Raw genomic sequence first — 24,735 nt, 5'->3', positions numbered from 1 at the left:
CAATGAACATAATGTTTATTTCTTGTTATTACTAAAATATCATGGCAAACCCCATTCCAAACACATTTAATTATAACTTAAACTGGTCAAACCACTAAAGCTTTACATTCTCTGAAGGCAAACTTAAGATACTGTAAGGTGCAGGAGCTCATGTAAGGTTTAGGGGGAGATAAAGAGGTAATAACAGAAAAAATATTTAAGGTCTGGCAAGTAGTTAAAATAGCTGAATATGAAAAAGGCACAGCAACTAGAAGACAACCAATCCTACTAGTTAAATGAACTTGGTTGTCATACCTGCAGCACACTTTGCACACAGAACATTAAATTATCTAGATCAAAAACAATGCAAGGTCATTAGGTTATCACAGAAAAAACTAAGTACATCAGAGGTTAGCAGGACTCATAAGCAGACACACACACACAGATAATGTGTGTGAGCTATATTATACAGCCTTACACATTTAGATTTATAGGTAATGCAAGAAGTACTGTTTCATTCAATGCAAGAAAACAAAAGTACCACCCAAGTGTGGATGCACAGACTGCAAAAAGCCTCAAAAAATCAAGTTTACAGCACTCTAAACAAATATAGGTAATGCAAGAAGTACTGTTTCATTCAATGCAAGAAAACAAAAGTACCACCCAAGTGTGGATGCACAGACTGCAAAAAGCCTCAAAAAATCAAGTTTACAGCACTCTAAACAAATAATAATAATCATAAGCCAATAATCATAAGCCAAGTCAGCTTGTCCACTTTTTTTTTTTTTTTTTGGGGGGGGGGGGGCATAGTCTGATCTCTTATCTTGTTCCAATATTGGTACCTATTGTCGAATAAGATGCATGGCAATACGTGACTGGCTCTGCCAAGCTGTGTATACATGGCAGCCATCATGAGACGTGCATGAATCAGCTCACTCACCTAGGAAGGCCCTTGCATCACTGACAATGCATGTCAGCTGCCATAGTAGGACAAGAAAACAAAATCCCCTTATTATTGACAAAAAGGCAACAGATCCAAAACCAGCTCTCACAGTAGTAGTGGGGAATGACTGAGCACTAGTGGATGCTAATACATGGTCAACAAGCTTGACAACAGTAAAAGAATATATATATATATATATATATATATATATATATATATATATATATATATATATATATGTGTGTGTGTGTGTGTGTGTCTATACTACAAGAAAACGCTAACCAAATTTAGTTTTTTCACTATGTGATACCTTAAACCTCCTGTAACAGAGGTCCATGGGATTTATACAAATGACCCCTTAAAAACATCAAGTGTTTCACTATATGGCTTCTGAATGTCCATGACTTTTTACTTTTCCTTTTTAGGTCTTTATAGCTACATTCAGACTATTATCCATAAAGACATAAATAGAAAAAGGAAAAAGTCATGGACATTCATACGTCATATAGCTGAAAAACAATGCCCTTAAGGGATCATGTGCATATATCCCATGGGCCTCTATTACAGGAGGTTTAAGGTATCACACAGTGAAAACTCTAGCTTGGCTAGATTTTTCTTGCATTTTTTCCTAACAAGTTTATCTGTGTGACCTTTTTACTATTTGTATTATCTATATATATTTATACACACACAAATGTGTGTGCAACTATATATCCTTGTAAACCTTTCAGTATACTTTTATAATGCCGAACTGCTTCAAATTCAGTGATTACTTACAACTTAGGTATGTTCAACCCATGAAAGCTGGACGTAACAGCACAGTCAACTAAAAGAAGAGAAGCATGATTAATAAATAAGAGGAAAATTAACCATGTGGTCTCAGTTACCAGATAGGAAAAAATACACACATATGCAATTCAAATTGCCTGTCTGGCATGCAATGCTGCACACATTTGTGCAAACATATCTGCCTCTATGAAATATGAACAGTTGTGCAAGAACTTATTACAGTGGATGCCCTATTTTTCACTGCTGCAATACTCTTGACATCTGGGAAATCCTGCCAAGAATAGCCGAATGCCAGGCCATCATACCAAAGCCTTTATACCCTCTAGGCACTGTATATCTGACGCATGTCCTACATCCAAGGTGTAAGGTACATGTGACATATGAGTGCTTAATTCTCAGAAAAGAATTGCCCCAGAGGAACCAGAGCAACCCAAGAAGACAAATAAAAGTATGTACATCCAGGAAGGGAAGAACAGGAAGAAAGGAACTAAGGAGGAGAGTAAGGAGGACCCCTTTGGTCTAAAGGTAGGCAGCTAAGAAGAGCAGGGATAAAGAGGATGGGACACACTACTGCAAGAGTGAAAAGTAGGACATCTACTGTTATAAGTCCTTACCAACTATACTATGTCCTTCCCTTATCATGTCTCTAGTACTCGTTCCATTTGGGAGAGTACAAAAGCTACTAGAGAGGATGAAAGGAGGAAGCCACAGAGGAGCCCTCCAGGAACCCATGAAGGATGGCTCTGGCAAAACCTGCCCTGGCCCTTGAAAACACATCCAACTCATACCTCTCAACCTCTTAGAGCAAGAAATCTGGACAAAGACATGAATAAAAGTAGGACAAAGGTCCAAAAACAGGGACATTTTTTAAATATTGCTCTTCCAAACTTAGAAAGTTGATAGAACAACAGGTTTTGCATTAACATGAATTTTCTGAAGGCCGTGAAGTCTGAAACTCAAATGTCTGTCATTTTTTTAAAATTAATCTTTACTGATTTTCCATTAATTTGTCAGAAAAACACAATTTTATTGAAACTGGACCAAAAATATGAGTCAAAACTCTGGACATTCTGCAAAAATCTGTACAGTTGAGAGGTATGAATTCAACCTCTAATACTTAGCAAATGTGCACAGAGATGACAAAGTGGCAGCTTCTAAAATAGCTCTACTTATTTACTTATTTATTTCTTTATTTAACATTTGGTAACCAGGAAAGTCCAAATAGACAAAGTCCTTTTCAGCAGAGGCCCGGGGAGAAAAGCTCTAAGTTTATGAACAATAGTTATTACAAAAATTGGAGGAAACACAAATAACATTCACAGAGGTTAATGTATACAATTTTGGAAGTGTCATGATACACAGAAATCATACATGGAACTTGACGTACACAATTGTACAATTTTGGGAAGGTGTCATGATGCAGGGAGGTTTACACTAAAATACAAACTACATGCATGGAAGCAATTATATACAGATTTACAACTTTGGTAAGGCATCATAATACTTAGGATAGTCCATCACACATATTTTAAGCCTGAGAAATACTGGACATTTCTTAAATTAGGCAAGTCAGAGAGACATACAGGAAGTCTTGTATGGAACAAGTTGATTCCACTGTGGAGGTTCTGTGGCCTGCACTGTGGAAGGGCTGATACAGGAAGGAGAGATTAGACAGTTACTAGTTAGTAAGTGTGGAATATAGCTGAGGAAGAAAAGTAAATTTTTTTTTCCCAAGCACCTTCACTGAATGAATTATCACCTGTGGCACAAGGCAAATTCACATACATACTAAAGCAATCACCCTATAATTAGAGTGTCATTGAGGTTGCAGCTGTTAAGTTGGTGGGTAAGGAATTCCATCTTCTAGTTATGAAATTTGAGTAGATGGATTCACCTAATGTATTACTTGCTTTGGTTACATCCAGGAGGAGTTTATTATCAGAGCATAACACACTGTTACTGGTGTAGGGAAGAAGTAGGTTTTTACAGTAAAGTTTTTCTTGGGGATGCTGCAGAATGTTATGGGCTAGAGCAAGTTGGTTATAAAGGATGAGCTGTGGTAACTCGAACCATATAAGTTGCTTTAGGGCTATACAGCGGTGAGATCTATAGGGAGAGTCAGTAGCAAATCTGGCAATTTTATTGTAACATACCTCAAACGTTTTACAATGTTCATTTTTCTTAGATTAGTGACAACTGGAGAAGCATAGGTAAGTGCTGAGAAGGAGGTGTGTGCATGCTATTGTTTCTTTAGTTGTTCTTGTAAGTAATTGCTTGTTTCTTTATAGGACACCCAACTTTTTGTGGGCCTTCTTTATGGTAAGGGAGATGTAAATATCAAATCTCATATTACAGTCGGTTTCGACCCCAAGTAGTTTAGTGTGGGTGACAGGTGAGATAATTGTGTTATTTCTGGATGTAATGTTGAATGGATGGGATGGTGGAGTGCACTCAGTCGGGTGGAAGAGCAGTAATTTATTTTTATTGGGGTTAAGAATAGGCTGGAAGTTAGAGAGCCAAGATTAAACAGATTCAAGGATCTACTATCTAGGCCCTTGATAAAAGCACCCAAAGAGGCAACTGCCCTGGTAAAATGACTGTGAAGAGAAGAAATAAGCTGCTTGACATGAAAATAACAATATAAGAAATGGGCTTACAGATGCAAGAGGAGATGCTTTTCTTAGAAATAGCCAAAAACAAAAAGCTGCTGAAAATTTCTAAGATCTTTAGTCTCACCTAGGTAATACCTGAGCTGTCTATATAAATCCAAGGTGTGGAAAATCCTGTCACTAGCATTTTGTGTATATGTGGGGAGGGGAGAGAGAAGGCAATTTAATTCTTCGATTCAAGGACAAATCATTAACCATCTTGGGATTAAAGGAAAGATTAGAAAGAAGAGTAACCCTGTCATAATGAAAAATTAAAAAGGTGAGACTGTTATGAGTATCTGAAGTTCACAGACCCTCTTGGCAGAAGTAACAGCCACTAAAAGCGCCATTTTCCAAGTACAGTGCAGCAAAGAGGAGGAAACTACAGGCTCACAGGAAAAAGTACAGTTGTGTACACTTACCATAAATGTAGATGTTCGAGTGTATTCACTGTTGCAGTCATTACATTTGGGTAATCTGTTGGCAGGTTGCCCTCAGTCGGCCTGATTAACAAAGTCTTGGGTCCTGCGTCGGTTGCTGTCCCTTCTTCCATGACGTCAGGTCGTCAGGGGTATAAAACATGCAGCCGACGCCGTTACATCAGTTTTTCTTGCCCCAGATGCCAGGTGTCCCCCCAAATGGGGAGTAAAATATATAAATAATTTAACACACAAAAATATATACCTCCAAACAAAAGCAAATACACCAAAAAGGCTTTTAAGTGTAGTAAAATAAAGGAGAGGCATAGTAAGAGAAAAGACAGGGGGCTGGAGAGAGGGTAACCAGGACTGCAACAGTGAATACACTTGAACATCTACATTTATGGTAAGTGTACACAACTGTACTATGTTCTTCGTGTTTCACTGTTGCAGTCATTACATTTGGGTAGATTCCCAAAGCTAAAGTTGGGAGGATGGATTTATACAGTATTAGGTTGGGTATAAGGCCCTGCAAAACAGCAGTGGCAAAGCCATCTCTGGATTTAGAGAAAATTGGTAAATGATAGTGCTTGGTAAAAGTATGCACTGAACTCCAGGTAGCAGCTTCAAGAATATCCCTGGTAGGAACACCTCTGAGAAAGGCTGTAGAAGTAGATGTAGCCCTGGTGGAATGGAATCTGATCCCCTGGGGGATAGGTTTTCCATGGTGCTTATAGCAGAAATGAATACAATGGCTTATCCATTTGGAAATGGTTTGCTTTGAAATAGCCTTTCCCTCTGCCCCTGCAGCAAATGCCACCAACAGTTGTTCAGATTTTCTTCAAGATTTAGTCCTGTCCAAGTAAAATCTAAGTTGTCTGTCTACATCCAAAGAATGCAGAATCCGCTCCCCCTTGTTCTGTGGATTGGGAAAGAAAGTTGGCAAATGAATGGACTGATTAAGAGCCACACTGGATACCACCTTGGGCATGAAGGATGGGTTGGTCCTGAGTGACACCCTGTCCGCATGAAAGATGATGAAAGGCTCCACTGCCATAAGGGCCTGTAATTCAGAAATCCTTCTAGCCGAAGTGATTGTTAAAAGGAAGGCTGTTTTCCAGGAAAGGAATTTTAAGTCTGCAGTAGCAGCTGGCTCGAAAGGAGGTAGACAGTTTCTCCAATACAAAGTTAAGGTCCCAGGCAGGGGTTGGAGCTCTCCTTGGTGGCCTTAAGTTTTTGGCCCCTCTGAGATACTGCTTTAGCAGAGTATGAGAGAAGAGGTGGGTTCTGTGTTGTAATGAGCTGAAATGGCTAAGAAATGGATTTTTATGGAAGAAAAAGATAGGCCCTTGTGAAGCATCTCAGTTAAGTATTGCAAAATCTGAGGTAAATTGGGCAGTGCTGTGCTCATCCCTTGAGATTGATTCCAGGCACAGAATCTTTTCCATTTGTCAGCATAAGATTTTCTAGTACTAGGTCTTCTCACCTCAAAAATGACATCCATCACATGTTTGCTGAGGGATGCTGAGGGGGAATTTAAGTGATCAGCCAAGCTGCAAGATTCAATGTTTGGAGCTGTGGGTGCAGAATTTGGTTGTTCTGCTGAGACAGTAAGGAAGGTGTCCGAGGCATGTGCCATGGAAAAATTTTTGACACACTGCGTAGGAGTGGGTACCAGTGTTGGAGAGGCCAGTCTGGAGCTAGCAAAATCATTTTTGGTTTGTCCTGTTTGACTTTTAGTACAACTTTGGAGAGCAAAGGCAGAGAGGGTAAGGTATAGACTGATAGGTTTTCCCAGCTGAAGGACAGAGCATCCACTTTCCAGGCTTTTTTGTGAGGAGTTCTTGTGCAAAATTTGTTCAACTGGTAGTTCTGGGGTGAGGCAAGGAGATCTATGCCTGGGCTCCCCCATTTGCGTCTCAACATGTTGAAAATCCATGGTTCCAGTTTCCATTCATATGGGTCCATGAGATTTCTGCTTAGTTCGTCTGCCAAAATATTCAGCTTTTCTGTCAGGAATTGAGCTTGTAGTTGTACTTGATAGCTCAAGGCCGTGTTCCACAATACCATGGCTTGTCTGCAGAGGGGGTAGGAATGTGTACCCCCCTGCTTGTTTATGTACCACATAACTGTGGAGTTGTCCATCTTTACCATTAGTTGCCCTGGATGAAGGTAGTCCTTGAAGGTTGTCAGTGCATTCTGTACAGCTAGCATTTTTTTTTGACTGATATGAAGGTGCATTTGATTCGGACTCCATTTGCCCTGAAAGCACTTCCCTGCCAGATGAGCCCCCCATGCATAGTCTGATGCGTCTGTAGTTAGGGTTTGGGTGACAGGGGGTGGTGTGAATGGCAGGCCCTTGTTTTGGTGGCAGGCCTCTGCCCACCATAGGAACTCTAGTTGCAGGCAAGGTATGATAGGAATCACTGTTTCCAGGCTGTGACAATGCTGACTCCATAAACTTTTTAGGTACCACTGAAGTTTCCTGATATGCAGTCTTGCATATGGAATTAGAAGAATGCAGGAGGCCATGAACCCCAAGGCTTGCAGTATTTGTCTTGCAGATAGCAGGAGTTTTGTGGTCACCTGTTTGAAGTAAGTCACCAACTGAATTTGCTTTTCTGGCATAAGGAAAGCCATCTGGGCAGTTGTATTCAAGCTTACACCCATGAATGTAATCTTTTGAGAGGGTACTAGTTGTGACTTCTTTTTGTTTATGGTGTACCCTAGACAAGTTAGAACCCTTTTTACAAACGCCAGATGTTTTAGAAGAATGGCCTTGTTTTCTGCCTGAATTAGACAATCGTCCAGGTATGGATATATTTGAATATTTCTTTGCCTGCAAAATGCAATTACTGGAGCCAGGCACTTTGTACAAAGACCCTAGCCGCAGCAGATAAGCCAAAGGACAGTGCAGAGAACTGATAATGCAAGTAGCCTGCTTTGAAGCGGAGGAAACTTCTGCAAGATTCCCTGATTGGGATATGCAGGTAAGCCTCTTTTAGATCTAGAGTTGTCAACCAGGCATCTTTGCCTAGCATAGGAAGTAACTGGTGAAGAGTCAGCATCTTGAATTTTGGAATGTCCAGAAAGGTGTTTAGAGTAGACAGTTCCAGAATTGGACGCCATGATTTGTCTTTTCTGGGTACCAGGAAAGGTCTGGAATAGAAACCTTGTCCCTTTTCCTTTTCTGGTACTAGTTGAATAGCCCCCATGTTTAAGAGGGAAAGTACTTGTTTCTGAGCCTCTGCCCACTGATTTGGGGGCAGGTCTGGTCATCCGTTTAGAGTTGGCAACGTGTGGAAATTTGTCCTGGGTTATAAGTTGCCAGTTTTTTGCATGAAGTGTCAGTTTTCCCCCCAAAGGGGTGGCTGAAATATAAGTGCTTGGTAATTCTAAAGGAAAGTCATCGAGACTGTTTACCATAGGGGGGTGTCTTGTTTCCAGATTTGAAAGAGGAGGCACCCCGTTGCTTAGCTCTGAAAGTCCCTTGGGACTGAAACCTGGTGTTTTTGGAATGCCTGGATTTGGCTTGAGTGGCTCTGGAAGGAACTGGAAAGGACCAGTTCATAGTAGGCCAGTGCCTACTAAATCTTGGAGGTTGTACTTGTATGAAATCTTTCACAGGTTTGCATAGATTTAGCTTTATCTTCCATCTTTTTTTTAGAACTTCTTCAGCCTTATTGCCAAACAGACGGTCCTGTTGCAAAGGAGCATCCAACAATTTTGCTTTAACATGATCAGGCAGAGATTGCTCCTTAAGCCAAGCATGCCTTCTAAGCACAGACCCAGTAACAGCAGCCCTGCAAGAGGTCTCTAAAGAATCAAAACCACATTGCAAAGTATGTTTTCCAACTTGTTCAGCTGAATGCAATAAATCCTGTAAATCTTTATTTTCCACACAGTCAGAAATCAACATAATTTTCTGTTTAAGCAGTCCCATGATATGTTGCTGATATTTTAGCATATGGAATTGACAGTTTAAAGCCCTGATTGCCAAGTTTGCAGAAGTATAAACCTTTTTACCCCATCTATCCAGCACCCTGAAGTCTCTATCAGAAGGGGTAGGATTTTTAGCAGTAGAAGCCTTCATGCCCTTGGGCACCTGAGAAATGGTTTCGGGGTCCACAACAGGATTTTTGAAAAGAAATTTGTGGGACTCATGAACCCTGTAGTATCTGTCTGGCTTACAAGGGGCCGGAGGCAGAGAATCAGAGGCCATACTGGATTCTGAAAACACATCAACAATGTCTAGTACAGGAGGTATAGACAAAGGCCTATGCTGAGGAAGGAAGAGAAAATTCTTAAGCCTCTTTTTGGATTCAGAAAAGTCCTGACTTTCCCAGGGGAAATGCTCCCTTAAGGTATGTAAATTTTCCCCAAAAGAAAAATCCTCAGGGGGAGAAGCATAAGGAATGGAATCCTCTGCATCAGAGTCCTCATAAGTAGGTATGGACAAATCCTGTTCATTAGAAGAGTCAGAAGAAACAGAGTCCTGTTCAGAAGATTCATAGTCAAGTTCAGCCCTGGGCCTCTTAGAAGGGGGGGGGGGGGTTGACTACCCCTGATTAAAGTAATTAAATCTTCAGCCATTTTGATCATTGTTTTTTATGTACAGGGGCCTGAACATGTGGCCTGGATATTGTTTTTTTAGATATAGATTGAGATTTTGGCCTTAATATTGAAGGTGGTGTCGGTTTAATATACAAATCTGTAGGCCTGAATACACCCTCCAAAGCCGGTGCCTGCACAGCGGCTCCAGACCCATCCAAGGTAGAGACATCCACGGGGTTCCATAGGTGAAGCATCTCGCAGCATACCGGACTCCGAATGGGTCTCAATAGAGGCCTGCGAATCAGAAGTAGTGGGTATCAGGGGCTGCGAAAGCGCCTCACTGAGTACCGGCGAACTGGTGACTGGCTTAGGAGAAGCATTGTTTGCAGTTTTGGACCTCAACGGCCTGTCTATGACTTTCTCTTTGCATTTTTTTTTGGTATTCCAGTAGTCGGATTGCTATCCGACGTAATTTCTGGATAATTAAACTAAGAACCGAAATATTTAGAAACAAAACTATACCAATGACGGATAGTGCGCTGGTTAAATAAAGCAGAAAACCGACAACATGGTATGTCGTGGTCAGGGCCTAGGCAAGGAATACAGTACAAATGGAAATCCTTATGAGATATTTGCTTCCCACAAGTAATACAATTATTAACTTTTACTGACATCGGTAAGGAGCAAGAAAAAGTTTCCCAATTAGATACTTATCTTTTTAGTTGAAGACTTCAGTTCTGAAACTCGAAAACGAAAATTTCAGGAGTCGGTCGACCGGCACTTGCGAACTGCTTCTGTTTCGGGCACCATGCGGCAAGAAAGACTGATGTAATGGCATTGGCTACATGTTTTATACCCCTGACGACCTGACGTCATGGAAGAAGGGACAGCAACTGGCGCAGGACCCAAGACTTTGTTAATCAGGCCGACTGAGGGCAACCTGCAAGCAGATTACCCAAATGTAATGACTGCAACAGTGAAACACGAAGAACATCTGAGATGCTGTCTCAAGAACAAACGAAAAACAGGCTTTCTTGGGGGCCTAATATGAAGGACACCTTTGATAAATTGTTTTACTTCAAAACAAGAAGCAAGGGGTTGATTCAAAGGCAGACAAGCAGAAATGGCCAGAAAAAGAGATTTAGCAGATGAATTATGTCAGACCAGACATTAGCAGCTATTACAAATAGGAAAGAACCACAGGAGTACAACAAGAAGGAGTGTCCAGGTCATACTTGACATCAGACAGAAAACATCTTCCACTAAGCCGCACAAAATTTTCTAGTAGCCGATTTTCTCGCCTCCTACAATACCCGAAGCACATATTAAGAAAATTGGTGTTGAAATCAAATCAGGATGCTATCACCCAGAGAGTCAAGTGGGTAAGTGAAGGTGGATGAGAGATCCCTTGCCCTGTGTGAGTAGCTCCAGCCTATGAAGTAACTTCCAATGACTACCCCTGGCCAGATGAAATAAAAAGGGGGAATCAATGCTGTCTGGGCCAAAAGGGAGTCATCATCAAGATTTTGGGCTTGTTCCACATGTTTTTTGCAGGATCTTTGGCAACAGAGGAAGAGAGAGATAGCTATACAGAAACATTCCCTTCCAATAAAAAAGAATAAGAAGTTATGTACCTACCATAATGTTCCATGTTAGTTGTCTTCTTCTCGCCTTCTTTCTTGCTGGTTGGGTTCGGAGCCGATCCTCGGCTCCGACCCAGCCATCTAAAAAAGCTCGAGAACTCTTTACTGGCTCGAGGCCTCCCCATATCCCACAATGCTTGGCGCTAGATACCCAGATCTCGTTTGGCACAGCTAACACCATAGAAAAAAACAAGGACACCTGTCTGTACTACAAGGTTTTCCTACAGTACTAAGACAGAGGAGGACGTAACCAAGATAAGACTCAGCCAGAGGAAGAAGGCCTCAAAAAGGGACTCTTCTCGGTCTGTCCAGGCTAGGGGGATGGAGGGTGGGACGCAAGAAAGAAGGTGAGAAGAAGACAACTAACATGGAACGTTATGATAGGTACATAACTTCTTAATGTTAAGTTTTCTGTCTCGCCTTCATTCTTGCTGGTTGGGACAGCGTCCCTAGCACCTAAAGTCCTGGGTGGCTCATCGGAACAGATTCTTGAGCACAGTGGAACCAAAAGCAGCTCTACTCCTAGAGGCCATATCCAACTTATAATGTGAAATGAAAGTATGAGGAGTGGCCCATGTGGCTGCGGCACAAATAGATTCCATAGGTAGTCTTGCTTGAAAAGCTACCGAAATAGCTAACGCTCTGGTGTAATGACCTTTGGGTTTAGTAGGGAGTTCTTTATGTCTCAGCTGATAAATCAAGGTAATAATAGTGGACAACCACCTGCATAAGGTTACTTTAGAAACTGGCAGGCCCTGTTTGCCCTCAGCATAGGACAGGAAGAGTTGGTCTGATTTCCTTGTTTGCTTGGTCCTGTCCAAATAGAAACGTAATTGCCTATGAACGTCCAACTGGTGTAACTTTTGTTCAGCTTTGTTCGAATAGTTAGGAAAAAAGACAGGTAGATCAATAGCCTGATTCAGGTTTGTTTCGGAAGGTATCTTGGGCAGAAATGAAGGATTAGTCCTGAGTGAAACTCTATCCTTATGAAACACAAGGTAAGGAGGATGAATACAGAGGGCTTGAAGTTCCGAAACTCTCCTAGCTGAGGTGATGGCTACTAAAAAGAGAGTCTTCCAGGAGAGCAATTTTAAGGAACAGGAAGCCGCAGGTTCAAAAGGGGGAAGAATCAAGGAAGCTAATATCAAGTTTAAGTCCCACGGAGGCGGGGGATCTCCGATAGGGGGCCTAAGCAAAATAGTCCCTTTAAGAAAGGCCTTGCAAAGTTTGTGGGGCATGATGCTGGTTTTTGACAGGCCAGCATGGAAATTTGCGATAGCAGCTAATTGGACCCTAATGGTGGCAGACGAGGAACCAGCCTGAAAGAGTTCTGCTAAAAAATCTAGAACGTGATGGACAGGGGCTGTAAAGGGGTCTATATTCCTAGCCTCTGCCAAGAAAGAGAAACATTTCCACTTACTAGCATAAGTTTTCCTGGTGGTAGATTTGTGCGAAGAAAGAATGATTTCATGCACCGGCTGAGAAATATGTGGAAGCCTGGCTAAGGTTGGAAGTGGAGCAACCAAGCTGTGAGGTTGAGAGACTGAAGGGATTGGTGCAGCCCACCCGACTGATGGACCAAGAGGTCTGGCACTGGGTCCAGATTCCAAGGCTGCTCCAGTAGGTGACGCAGGAATGGGAACCAAATTTGTCGAGGCCAGTAAGGGGCAATGAGGATCATCCTGGATCCCAATGCGGTTGCCTTCTGAATTAGTTTGGGAATTAGGGGAAAGGGGGGAATGCATAAAGAAGGCCCCGGGGCCAATCGTGAACTAGAGCATCTCTGGGGGAGTGCCCAGGAAGGGGGAAGAGAGTGAAGTCGCCGCACTTGCTGTTGAGAGGAGTTGCAAAAAGGTCGCAGCAAGGTTGACCCCATCTGCAGAAAATTTTGTCTGCTACTGACTGATTGAGAGACCACTCGTGAGGCATGACAATAGCTCTGCTTAGCCTGTCCACTATGATGTTGGACTTCCCGGGGATGTGCATTGCTATCAGAAACCGTTGAGAGGAGATCGCCCACTGCCAGAGTCTGAGTGCTTCTCGACATAAGGGATAGGACTTGGTTCCGCCCTGCTTGTTGATGTACCACACTACAGACATATTGTCTGTATGAATTGCAATAGTCCCGGTGGGTAGAGAGTCCTGAAGAGCTTGCAACGCAAAAAGCACCGCTCTCATCTCCAAGACGTTTATGTGTAGGTGGTACTCTAGAGATTGCCAAGTGCCCTGGACAGTCCTGCCCTGAAAATGCCCCCCCCCCACCCGATCAGGGAGGCATCCGTGGTCACCGTGGCCATAGGAGGAGGAAGAACAAACGGTCTGCCCTGGGGTACTAGAGGGGAGACCATCCACCATGCCAGGTGGTCTTTGCATGATTGAGTGATTATTATCTTGAGAGACATCGGAAGTTGTTGAAAAGACCATTGGGTAAAAAGCATCCACTGAAGAATCCGCATGTGAAAACGAGCCAGGGGAACTAGTATGATTGCTGCTGCCATGAGACCCAACGTTTTTAGTACAAATCTGGCCTGAATCGTTTTGCACTGTAGTAAGACCTGCACATGTCGGCGAATGTCTGACACTCTGTCTAGAGGAAGTTTTGCAGACAGATCTTTTGTATTTAATCTTGTGCCTATAAAGGTTATAGACTGACAAGGCGACAATGCAGACTTTTCAAAATTTATTGAGATACCTAGCTCGGAGCAAGTTTGGATGGTATAATCCCTGGCTCGCAGTAGCTGATGCCTGGTGGAAGCAGTAAGGAGCCAGTCGTCTAGATATGGAAACACCTGGAATCCTCGCCATCTCAGGTGAGCTGTAACCACTGCCATGCATTTGGTGGACACCCTGGGGGCTGTGGTGATACCAAAGGGCAGGGCTCTGAATTGATAGTGACCGGCTCCCAGCCGGAAGCGGAGAAACCTTCTGGAGCGCCTGTCCATTTTGATATGGTGGTATGCATCCTGAAGGTCTATGGAGCACATCCAATTGTCCTGACCCAAAAAGGGTAGAATGGACTGAAGTGTAGACTGGGTGGAACATCTGGAAGGGACTTGGTTGTTTGTACAGGGGTGTGGACAAAGGGGATTTTGTAACCCTCGGATATGATAGACTGTACCCATTTGTCTTCTGTGAGGAGTTGCCAGGATTCTGGGTACAGTGACAATCTTCCCCCGACTGCCTCCGAAGGTGGACAGTCGGGCAGCCCCTTAGGGTTTGTCAGAGAAAGATTCTCTGCTACCCTGATTTTGCGGACCCCCTCTGCCCCTCGGGCGGCATCTATTATTGTTCTCTCCCCTGCCCCTGGAGGGAAACTCACCACGGGTGTCAGGCACGACTCCTGGGGTTTCCGAAACCACATTTTCCCACTCTTCTGACCTTTAGGGTATGGTCTAGAGGGAGTAGAAAAACGGACTCCCACGGCAGAGAGAGTCTTGCCTTCCTGCTCACATCTGGTAAGGGTATCCTTCACCTGTGGTCCAAACAGAGCCGAACCATCGAAGGGGGTATTGGTGAAGGATGCCTTAAAGGGGTCAGTAAAGTTACATAACTGCATCTAGGCATGTCTTCTCAAAGCCACGCCTGTACCTGCGGCCCTACTCGCCCCATCGGCTGCATAAGAAATGAGCCGCATAGAGGAGTTGACGACTGAATTAAGGGTCGCCAGCTGGGAGTCTTATCTTGAGCCCCCGCAGCTGATGGATCCTGAAGAGTATCACCCAGTTCCATGAGAAGATCCCTTTGAAGGCGGGTGAAGTGGCACAGATAATTCAGCGACCGCATGGAAAAGGTCGCTGAGGAAAACATCCGCTTCCCGTACCTGTCCATTGTCCTAGACTCTTTATTAGGTGGATGGACAGGCACTGAAGAGTCAGCCAACTCCCTTCTTGGTAGCTGCTGCAACCACCATGGCATCAACGGGGACACCTTTTGTCAAAAATTGTTTGTTGGGTGGGGCTGTAATGAACTTAGTGGGCCTGCGGGGAGTTGGTTCCACTGTGTCCGGGGCTGACCATGCCCTTCGAGCCACTACTTCCATCAGCGGGTCGAAGGGTGGAGACACCCAGGAGGTGGAAGGGCGAGAACTAAACGTATCCAGGTATACCGACTCGTCCTCGGAAGGGTTAAGGGCAGTCCAGTTCCCCCTCTGCTTATGGATCTCTAGGATGTCTGAAAAAGAGACATCCTCAGAGGGGAATCTTGGGGACCCTTCCGAATCTTCCAAGTCGGTATCAGACGTGACTGACTTGGGGGAGTCGACATGTTTCCTCTTACATTTTCTCATCCGAGGGGGCTCCTCTGAATGATCAGGGGAGGCCTCGGAAGAGGAAGATACGCCCAATGGGGTGACCTGGAGCATCTGTTCTCCACGCTTGGGATCAGAAGGGTGGGCAGAGACCGATGCAGGCACCATGGGGGGAGGAGCCGACTCAGGAGTCAGCACGCTCCTCATGACCTCGAAGGCGCCCCTATCAGGCAAAGCAGAAGGTCCCCGCTCCGAAGAGACGTGAACCCCTCCTGGCACCAAGAGGGATGGCTCCGAGGCCGATGTCGGAGCCGAGCTCACCTGCGCCGAAGCCCCAAGAGGGAGAACGGGGTCGGACAAGGCTCCGATGCCACTCGCCCCCTCGGAGCCGACGAGGGAGTCCCGGCACCCAGATCCCTCCAAGGAAGGAACAAATGAAGAGATTGGAGCCGACGAAGGAGCCGAAAGGTGTGGTATCGGCTCCAACGTTCCCAAGATTCGAGCCCCAACCAGCTCCAGCTCCGAACACAAAGGGGGAGTCGGAGGAGGAACTGCTGAAGACACAGGAACAGCCACAGTCTGTTGAGAGGGGCTGGTTAAAATTTTTGCCAGGGCCTGTGATTTAAAGAGTCTACTGAGCACCCTCTCCAAGTCATGATCGGATAGCCTGGAGGACCGAGAGGAATGGGACCTATGGCTTCGTTCAGACTGAAGCAATGGTGACTTCGGAGCTGAACGAACCGATTCTAGGGAAGGGGACCTAGAACGTTTTCGGCCCAAAGACGGTTCTGACACTAAAGTCGGAGCCGACTGAGGTCCAGAGATGTCGGTTCCAGCCAGAACCGAAGAGGAGGCAGATGCTCTGCCCGGCAACGGCTCCGAGCTGGGAGCCAACGGCTTGGCGGGCTTTAAGGACTTCCCCGGGGATCCCTCTGGCTTAAGTAAGCCTCTCAAAATAAGCTTGTTCCTACGCTCCTGCAGGACTCTTGGGCTGAAGTCGTGACAGATCGAGCAGGAGTCCTGCAGGTGTAGGGAACCCAAGCAATAAACACAAGTAGTATGACCGTCTGTCAGAGAAATCTTCTGACAGCACGAGTCACACTTCTTGAAGCCTGAAACTTTGGTATCCTTGGACATATTGGAAGGGGATACCAAAGACAGAAAATTAAACTAGTGCTTAAACAAGGCACACAGGAACAGTCACACACCCGCATTAGTTAAACTAACAATAACAACAACCAAAAAACTATCACACCACACTTAATAACAACAAAAACTATCCACTAATAAAAATATATACAAATATTACAAGGCTAAACACTACTCCTATTAGGTACAAAAAAGGGTGGGGTTAGCCACTAAGAGAAGAAACAAGGGGGGGGGGGTAGAAACACTCTAACAAAAAACGAGTTTCTTGAGTGGGACAAACTAGGGGATACACATTCTAACTACACTAAAACGGAAAGACTATCTAAATATAAGAAAAAAACAAAGGTAGATTTTAAGCTAATAAGACCAAAAAAGATTAATACGACCTGAGCCAGTAAAAACGCAACCTCGTAGCTGAAGCGGCAAACGAGATCTGGGTATCTAGCGCCAAGCATTGTGGGATATGGGGAGGCCTCCAGCCAGTAAATAGCGCTCGAGCTTTAGTAGATGGCCGAGTCGGAGGCGAGGATCGGCTCCGAACCCAACCAGCAAGAATGAAGGCGAGACAGACAACTTAACATTGGCATCTACCTTCCAAGCCAGAGGATTTGGCACTCAAGCAGAATTAGAGAAGTTGTCTGTTCAGAAGGGAGGCAAAAAGATCTACTTGAAGAATACCCCACTGATGCACAATGTCCAGGAACACCTCCCTGTGAAGGTTCTGGACCTGCTCAAAGGGTCTGCCACAAAACTGTACTCTGAGGGTATGCAAACTGCCTGAAGAAACAAGTGATGGCGGACTGCAAAATCCCAAGCCTGAAGGTCCAGTCTGCAAAGGAGGCATGTGCCCCCTTGCCTGTTGATGTACCACATAACTATGACATTACTTGTGAAGATCAAAAGAGGGACCTGGAATCCAAAGGGAGTGAAAGGCATGAAGAGCTAGAATCAGGGATCTCATTTCCTTAATGTTGAAATGGTCTGTGAAGATACGTGAAAGCTGCCAGCCTAGCTAGATAGAATTTTGTAGATAATTATATGTCACTGTAAATATGAACATAATCCACAGGTTTGTCCTCTTAAATGTAAGAAAACTGTGTTAAATGTTGAACTTCAAAAATATAACTACAGTGCACTCCGCTAGAAGAAAGCTGATAAGTCAATCATTGCATGCCTTTTGATCTCAGAGCTCGGAGACAAAGTCTGGACTGAGGAATTCTTTCTATTATTTTGAGACCAGAGTTAATTGCTAGATTTTACATATACAATGTCTTTTCTTGCTGTAATTTCCTGGCTAGGTGCAAGATCAAAGAAATGTTAAAACTCTGAGTTTCTGTTAGCCTGGGAACCAGAGAAGAATGATGTCATCTAAAATGAGTCAGCAGTGATGTATTATTTTTAAGACTTTCTCAGAGAGTGTGTGAGAGAGAGAGAGAGAGAGAAATCAGAGCATTTTGGATTTTGTCTGAAGAGCATCACTCACCAGTGGCTCTGCCTTTGCTCTATATGTAAGTTTATTTAGAACTGTGATTGCTCTTAGAGTTATATAGGAATTTAGTCAGATTTAGTCTAGCTGTTTTCTATATTTATGTCAGACTATTCTACAGTATTATTTTAAGCATTTTCCTATGATTTCCTTAACTAGCACTGTGTTTAACTGAGAAGACTTGTCTTGTGTTTTTATTTATTATTATTAAATATTTTTAAACCTTTCAACTGTGGCTGTTTTGTGTAGAGATAATTTAAGCTATAGAGTACATTGCATGTATATAGTGATACTGTACAAAGCCACTTCAAATAAGCCTTGCTGTTCAATCATACTAATTGGATAATAATAGTGCACAGTAATAATAGTGCACAGTAATAATTGGACACCTTTTGGTAAGGGCCTTCTTAGTACCTGATAAGAGTAGTTGGCAGTGATTACTACCTTATAGCCTGGCAGGAGGGGGCATAGCTGCAGAACCTGTTGTCAGCCTTCCCCAACAGTGTCTGTGTGTTTGTATGTAAACCAAATCTCAAAGTGTGTGCCAGCTATTTGGGCAGGGACACGAAGCACTGGTTGGACAGAGAGGGCACTGGAGGTTTGGCTTGACTAATCAACTGAGATCTGTACCCTGTAGCTGTGCCAGTTGGGAGTCTTATTGGGGATGTGGAGAGAAAGGAAGAAACCAGCCCCAGACTGTGATCTCTGTGAGCTCTTAATGGAAATTGTACTTTACTGTTTTTGTATTTGTTATCCTTCCCAATGTGGATGCCCCTTCACTGGTGTTAGTGGTGAGGACTGAGGCTCCTTGATCACTAGGCCACTGCATGGGTGTCACATGATCTATTAGTTGCTGACGTTACCACAGACACTGGTGCTTGAGGTTGTTGGAAAAAGATCCCCAACCTTGATCAGAAGCAACTGGTTTTAGCTCCTGAGTGGGATAGGGAACCTGAAAAGGCAAGACTGGATTCAAGGAGCACTGACAAATCCACTAGTAGAGCTCGAGCTTGAGACAAGGCAAGAGAGGCACAGGAAGATCCAAAGAGGACCTGGGATTAAAAGGCAAAGAAGGGCAGACTTCCAAGATGGCTGCACATTGAGTAACAGCTTATTTCTAAAGCTCTCCCTATGGGAAAACAAAAACTCAGCAGAGAGAGAGAGAGAGACAGTAGACTTGCGTTTATGGTAAATTTCAACTGGCTAGTAAGTGCACTGCTTGGATGCCAGGAATAAAGAAATACAGAATACCTGGAAAATATCAGCTACAAAAACTGAGGAAGAACACTGACAGGGGAAAGTTCTGTAGCTGTTCAGCAAAAAGCAATGCAACCTCCAGACGTGACTTTTAGTAACCTACAGAAAGACATAAGACAAATGCATACAGACCTATTTAAAGTAAACACAACACTGATGGAGTTAACATACCTCTCAGCTGTACAGATTTTCGCAGAACGTCCAGATTTACGCCTCATATTTTTGGTACATTTTCATAAAATTGTGGTTTTCTAGCAAATCATTGGCAAATTATTAATGATTTAGGTCAGAAAATGAGAGACATTTGAGTTTCAGACTTTAGATCCTTCAGAAAATTCATGCTAATGCAAAACCTGTTATGCAAACCCTGTTATTTTATCTACTTTCTAAGCTTGTAACAGCAATATTTAAAAACTGTCCCTATTTTTGGGAATTTGTCCCCCAATTTTTATGGCTTTGTCCAGATTTTTTGCTCTAAGAGGTTGAGGGGTATGAGGGAGTATATCAACACAAACAACAAAAGGTTGGAAAAATGGAAGATGCTTTAAACATATATTCAGATGAGTTGATAAAGCTGCAAAAATCAGAAGTCAAAATGAAGAAAAGCCTGGCTGAATATGGGACTGCTCAGGAAGAGATGTTTAAAAAATAATAGAATTAGAGGACAGAGCACATAGGGATAACCCAACATTTTCAGCTATATCAAAGAAGCTGGAAGGAACAGACCGCATTTATTTTATGAAAGCACAAAAAAGCAACTGGATTGGTATTCTACAGCAGGAGTTAGTAGTTGAAAGGCCACATTGTGTGTATGCTCCAAACCGTCCTCAACATATTCTTCCCTGGAGGGACACAAACATTTTTTGATGAAGTACATGCTAAGGAGGAAATACAAAAGTTTGTCCTACAAAAATTAAGTTGGGAAACGGGAGGAGATTCTGCTTCGTGTTGTTCGGGTAATAAAGACCACAGAGGGATTGTACTTGTGAAACCTTTTCAAGTTTTTGAACGGAAAACGGAGAAAAGGAAGGAAGCATGAGAACTGACAGCAGAGAGAAGATTTCAGAGATGAACAGTAATAAAACCAGTAACCTAAGATGGGATTACAATGCAGTAATTATATTTGAGAAATACCACAGAGCAAGAAAATTTAGAAATATTGGACTATTTCAGAATTTGTTGGACTTGTGGGGGACTCTAAAGAATATGCCCTACTTCAGGTCATCAATGTTCAGAAAAGTGCTTTGGGGAGAGAAAGAGGAGGGAGAGTAAACTGTAGGCAAATATTTTTTTTCTTAAGTACTACCAATTTTGTGGCATTTGGGTTTCTTTACATGCTATAAAGTTAATTTTTTTCAGTTATTTTTTTTTCCTTTTATCTCTCCCTTCTTGTTCACTTTTAAGAAATGTAGGCACGGCACGGTAAAAAAAAAAAAAAAAAGCCTGGTTAAAAAAGCTGACAAAATAAAAATATAATGTGCTTTTTCTCATTCTCGCATTAGGGAAATGATTGGATTAAACATCTTAGATTGATTTAGTAACAAGTTTTAAGTGACAGCAAGTAAATGGGAAAACACTGAATATTATGAGGCTTTTTTTAGCAAATATATGTATGCCCTGTAATAGTTCTGCAGCTGGTCTTCATGTTTCCATGGAAACAATCTTATAAAGAGAAACTGGTTGCCTGGTTCTCATGCCTCCATGGAAAAAATCTGATAAACTGGCTAGGAGACAATGTTCCCTGAAGGCAGTCAAGGGTTTTCCCAAGGTAGATAATCTCTGAAAGCATTCAGGGACTTTCCCAGCTGGGACAGCTATAAAGATAAGACAAAGCCAATCGACACTTAGTACAAGCACTTTTTCCCCAAGGGCTTTCAATAAAACAAAACATTTTATAAGATGTGACATAGGCTCAACTGGATATGGCAAGAAACAACTGTATAAAAGTTCAACCTGCCAAACACTGTACGCATGTAACACAAAAGCTGGAACTAGACATTTAACAAAAACAACGTTATACATAAAAGGTGGGAATAATAACTTTTAATACAATGATGTTTTCTGTAATGTCTTTAAATGTAAATGGCCTCACTGATAAATACAAAAAAAATGGTGAACTATATTAAAAACTGTAGAGTATAAATAGTGGTGTTATAGGAGACAAACGTAGAAAGAAATGAACATGTGAATATGATAAAGAAAGGTTTTCAGGGTGGTTATTCAACAGAATACCTGAGACAAGGAAAAGAAGAGTAACTTATATTAATTGCAAGAGGAGTTCCAATAGTGATAGAAAAAGATAAAAAAGCTAATAATGGCAGATTTGTAGTGCTAAGTGGCTACAGGCAAGAAAGGAGGATTACACTGGCATGCATTTACATTAAACCTAAAACTGCAATAATGAAGCTTAAGAAAATGCTGAGAGAAATAATCATTTTTCAGCAAGGAATATTACTTATAGATGGGGAGTGGAATTTGATTTTCAGCAGTGAAAATGTGTCTAGGGGCCAGAAGGGAAAATATAACAAAGGAGGGTAGACTTTTGAAGAAATTTATGAAAATATTTGACATGGAAGATGTGAAATCAGTAACAGGAGTTCGGAGTGAATTTACATATTATTCACCAAGATATAAAAGCTGGGCTAGGATACAGAGATTTTACATTTCACGAGAACATGTGCATTTAATTGAAGGTCTTGATACTCACCCAATAACTATTTCAGATCATGCGCCAATAATAGCTAAAACAAAAGTACAGGGTAAGGAAATAAAAATGAGACATTGGCACTTTCCCACCTACCTGCTGATAAGACAAGAATTTAAGGAATGGGTAGTGGAGATTATTCAGGAGCTGTAAGAGAGGATAGAAATTTCTTCTGAAAATAAAGCTAGGTAGTGGGATACAATTAAGGTGGAATTTAAAAATAGGGTGGAAATAAAAGAAAGGGAATTAGAAGTTAGGTACTCACCATAACGTTCCATCTGAGTAGGTGTATTCATTTGTCTGCAACCTGTGGGTTATGGATCCGATATCGGATCCGAACCGGCATGGTTTACCAGCTATGGATCCAAGCTCTCAGCTCCTCCCCTCACCCATAATATCCTGCTCTACCCTCATGACCTCAGATCGAGTTTGCCAACAGCAAGAACACCCTGAAAAGGGTAACACATAATATGCAGGAAACTGAAAGGCCAGGGGGATAGGAGGGCGGGATGGTTGCAGACAAATGAATACACCTACTCAGATGGAACGTTATGGTGAGTACATAACTTCTAAATCTGAAGTAGGAGATTCATTTGTCTGCAACCTGTGGGACAGAGTCCCCAGCTACCTGAATCTTGGGCGGCCATCATGGAAGGATATTACGGAGCACCGCGGAGCCAAAAGATGCTCTACCCCTAGATGCAAGATCCAACTTATAGTGGGAAATAAAAGTATGAGATGAAGCCCACGTGGCTGCTGCACAAATATCATCTAGAGGAATCCTAGCCTTAAAGGCTGCCGAGGTAGATACTGACCGGGTTGAATGGGCGTGTACACCCTCCGGTGCGGGCCTTCCTGAAGCTTGATAAGCCAATAAGATACACTGTGAAATCCAGCGAGACAGAGAGACTTTAGAAATTGGCTTGCCCAAATTAAATTTAGCAAAGGAAATAAACAACTGGTCGGATTGCCTATGACCAGCCGTTCTGTTTAGATAAAATCTAAGTTGCCTGTGAACATCTAAGGAGTGAAGCTTGTATTCACCTTTGTTTTCATATTTAGGAAAGAAAACAGGGAGGTTAATGGATTGATTAATGTTTGCTTCAGAAGCTACTTTAGGAAGAAAGGACGGGCTGGTCCTGAGGTAAACACGGTCCGGATGAAATACCAAGTAAGGAGGTTTAGCTGATAATGCTTGGAGCTCTGAAACTCTCTTGGCCGATGTAATGGCTACTAAAAAGGCTGTCTTGAAAGACAAGAATTTGAGATCCACCGTAGCCGTTGGTTCGAAGGGGGGGGGCGGTCAAGGCCTGGAGAACTAAGGAGAGGTCCCAAGGAGGAACAACTTGTTTTACAGGGGGCCTGAGAAGGAAGGTACCTTTAAGGAAAATTTTACACAACTTGGCTGACATGAGTGGACTAGAATCATGACCAATGTGATAATGAGAAATTGCCACCAGTTGTACTTTGACTGTGGAACTGCTGGCACCATCGTTAAAAAGAGTGGTTAGAAAGTCAAGCACTAAAGGGAGAGGAACCGTGAAGGGATTCAGGCCTTGCCGCTCCGCCCACAAAGAAAACCGTTTCCACTTGCTGCGGTAGACTTTCCTAGTGGACGGTTTATGAGCTGCCACCAGGATTGCCTTAACAGGTGACGAAATACCGGGAGTCCTGATCAAGAGTGGAACTGGAGCAGCCAAGTGGTCAGCTTCAGGTTGTCCAGGTTCGGAGGAGATATGCAGGATGGGTGGGATATCAGATCCGGAATAGGATCTAGAATCCAAGGAGGATTCACCGAGTGAGACCTTACAAAGGGGAACCAGATCTGTCGAGGCCAAAATGGAGCAATGAGAATCATTCTGCAACCCACCCGAGAGGCTTTCTGAAGAACTTGGAGCATCAGAGGCAAGGGTGGATAAGTGTACAGAAGACCGGGTGGCCAAGCATGCACCAGAGCGTCTCTTGGAGAACCTCCTGGAGGGGGTATCAGAGCGAAAAAACTGTCGCACTTGGTGTTTGAGGGAGAGGCAAAAAGATCGCATGAAGGAGTTCCCCACCGTGCGAATATGCGTTCCGCTACTTGAAAATTGAGAGACCACTCGTAAGGGGTCAGAATGGTGCGACTGAGCTTGTCCGCCAGGATGTTGGACCGACCCGGAATGTGCGTTGCTATTAGAAAGCGGTTGGTGGAGATTGCCCATTCCCAAACTCTCATGGCTTCTCGACAAAGAGGGTAAGACCTTGTTCCCCCTTGCTTGTTGATGTACCAGACAACAGACATGTTGTCCGATTGAATCGCAATTGTTCCCAAGGGAAGAAAGTCCTGAAGTGCTAGCAACGCTAAGAGCACTGCTCTCCTCTCTAGAACGTTGATATGCAGTAAGGTCTCTGAATCGTTCCACGTGCCTTGGACGGTCCGGCCCGCAAAATGCCCCCCCCACCCGAGGCGGGAGGCGTCCGTGGTCACTGTGGCGAGAGGGGGAGAAGCACAAAATGGGCGGCCTCCGTGGAGATCTGGGGAGTGAAGCCACCACAGGAGGGACCGCTTGCAAGCCTTGCTGATCGCAATGGGATGATGCATAGGGAGAGCAAGGTAAGACCATTGTACTAAGAGAGTCCACTGGAGGATGCGCATATTGAGCCTGGCAAGAGGAAGAAGTGCTATAGCAGATGCCATGGACCCTAGAGCCCTCAGGACCAACTCCGCCGGAACAGAACTTGAGTGGAGAATGGCCCGCACCTGGAGCTGCAGATTTTGAACTCTGTCCGCAGTGAGGAAGGCTTTTAAACTCCTTGTGTCTAACCTGGCCCCTATAAAATCTAAGAGCTGTGTGGATGCCAGGTTGGATTTCTTTGTATTTATTGTAATGCCCAGAAAGGGAGCAAGATGGAGAAAGGAGTCTCGCGCCAATAGTAGT

At 43.4% G+C, this 24,735-nt stretch overlaps 1 protein-coding gene across 1 annotated transcript in view; it reads right to left on the bottom strand.

Moving 5' to 3' along the window:
- RASA1 (RAS p21 protein activator 1) overlaps nt 1-24,735 on the bottom strand; it is a 3,076,403-nt gene that overhangs the window by 1,215,924 nt on the left and 1,835,744 nt on the right. The gene's annotated exons all lie outside the window — the stretch shown is intronic.

This window comes from Protopterus annectens, chromosome 2.part2, assembly GCF_019279795.1.
Source record: "Protopterus annectens isolate FY-2018-M chromosome 2.part2, PAN1.0, whole genome shotgun sequence".
Lineage (NCBI taxonomy): Eukaryota > Metazoa > Chordata > Ceratodontiformes > Protopteridae > Protopterus > Protopterus annectens.
Note: the sequence above shows the minus strand (reverse complement) of the source record. Positions and strands in the feature narration are given on the sequence as shown.